The 2,383-nt window shown below is 39.2% G+C and overlaps 1 pseudogene; it reads right to left on the bottom strand.

Moving 5' to 3' along the window:
- Nucleotides 1-479: 479 nt before the first annotated feature.
- LOC123936601 lies at nucleotides 480-1,396 on the bottom strand (annotated as a pseudogene).
- Nucleotides 1,397-2,383: the final 987 nt, after the last annotated feature.

Genomic DNA, 2,383 nt, shown 5'->3' with positions numbered 1-2,383 from the left:
CATCACCAGTGTCTATACTAGCACAACAGACATAACCGTACATCACTTTTGAATGAATGTAGACATGAGTGAACTACTTACAGTGACATATATTACAGTTTCCTTATTATACTTTTAATATCACGTGCTTGAGTATAGTATATTTCCTACTCACTACATTCAGACATTAAGGAGGACATTACAAAATACATGATTCAAGATGCAAACATTGAGTTAACAGTTGAAATGTATTCCCAGAAGCCAAATACTGTTGACAATAACACCATTTTTTCGAGGTTTCAATTTGGAAAAGCATGTAGCTTCAATAACTATGATTAAGCCATCCTGAAATGAGCAAGAATCAATATATTTATCAATTTATTGCATAAATATCCTTTAGATTAACATATTCCAAACAGTATTCTAGGTAAAGTGATCTATATTGGTCAATCTCAATCAATAAGGGGTTCCTAAAGTGACATATCCTGTACAAATATCAATTATGCCAACAGTCTTTTCAGGGCACCAGTAACCTCTTTATTTCTCAGGCTGTAGATGAATGGATTCAGAAGAGGTGTGATGATGGTGTAAAACACTGCCACTGCCTTATCCTGTTCTGGAGAATGCAAGGAGTGTGGCCTTGCATAGGTGGAGAGGGTAGTCATATAAAATAGGCTTGCCACAATTAGGTGAGAGGAACAAGTGGAGATAGCTTTTGTCTGTCCTTTACCTGAGCTCACCTGGAACACCACAGTAAGTATACGGACATAGGAAGCTAGAATGGCCATGAATGGTAGCAGCAGAATGATAAACCCACTTAGGAGGATTGTATGCTCATACTGGGAAGTATCCTGACACACCAGTGGTACCAGAGATGGAACTTCACAGAAAAGGTGGTTAACAATTCGAGACCTACAAAATGGAAGTTGAAAAGCATACAACGTATGCACTAAAGCATTGATAGAGCTACTGCCCCATGTGCATGTGACCATGAACCAACAGATATTCTTGCTCATAAGTACAGGATAGTGTAAAGGGTGACAGATGGCTACATATCAATCATAGGACATGAAACCAAGGAGAAGGGCTTCAGTTCCACCAAGTGTCAAGAATACAAATGCTTGAATTTCACAACCTAAAAATGTAATGATCTTACTCTTTGTCAGGAAGTCAGTGGTCATCTTGGGCACGGTGGTGGAGATGTACATCATGTCAATAAAGGAGAGCTGACTGAGTAGGACATTGGAGTGTGGAGTATGATGTCCAACTGAATGAGAAGGACCAGTATGATATTCCCCACCAGAGCCACTGAAAAGAGGGTTACAATGGCAACAAAGAGGAAAGTGTCCATTTGACCATATTGGAAAAGACCAGAAAGTATAAAATCTGTTTCTACACATTGGTTTCCCGTCTTCATAGTTTAAACTGAAACACATCAGAACAGATCATATCCCGAGATTCCATGAAAATCCTTTAAGGAAAAAGAAAGTGATTATTACTACATGCTTTTATTGCCTCCATAGCATTTTCTCAGCCAAATGAAATTTCAAGACCGTACGCCACTTCTATTTTCTTCCTTAGATGAGGGGAAAACAAATTATCTTATTACAGTAACTTTCAGAGAGTAAGTCCTGTATGATCAGAGTTTAGTCAAAATCAGAGTTTAGTCAAAATCGTTACACACAGGGCACATTTTAGAGAATGTAAGGTTGCTCAATTTCCCTTAGCCTTCACTTTTTTTTTCTCTTTTGATCACTAGATGAATTAATCCCAATCAATTTCCCAGTGGTTTTTTTTTTTTGTTTTTTTGTTTTTGTTTTTATTTTTTTTTATTTTTTATTTTTTTTGAGTTTCATTTTATTTATTTTTTCAGCGTAACAGTATTCATTCTTTTTGCACAACACCCAGTGCTCCATGCAAAACGTGCCCTCTCCATTACCCACCACCTGTTCCCCCAACCTCCCACCCCTGACCCTTCAAAACCCTCAGGTTGCCCCAACCTCCCACCCCTGACCCTTCAAAACCCTCAGGTTGTTTTTCAGAGTCCATAGTCTCTTATGGTTCGCTTCCCCTCCCCAATGTCCATAGCCCGCTCCCCCTCCCCCAATCCCACCTCCCCGCAGCAACCCCCAGTTTGTTTTGTGAGATTAAGAGTCATTTATGGTTTGTCTCCCTCCCAATCCCATCTTGTTTCATTTATTCTTCTCCTATCTCCTACCCCCCCATGTTGCTTCTCCATGTCCTCATATCAGGGAGATCATATGATAGTTGTCTTTCTCCGATTGACTTATTTCACTAAGCATGATACGCTCTAGTTCCATCCACGTCGTCACAAATGGCAAGATTTCATTTCTTTTGATGGCTGCATAGTATTCCATTGTGTATATATACCACATCTTCTTTA

This window comes from Meles meles, unplaced genomic scaffold (assembly GCF_922984935.1).
Source record: "Meles meles unplaced genomic scaffold, mMelMel3.1 paternal haplotype, whole genome shotgun sequence".
Classification (NCBI taxonomy): Eukaryota; Metazoa; Chordata; class Mammalia; order Carnivora; family Mustelidae; genus Meles; species Meles meles.
The sequence above is the reverse complement of the archived record's forward strand: the minus strand, read 5'-3'. Positions and strand labels throughout refer to the sequence as shown.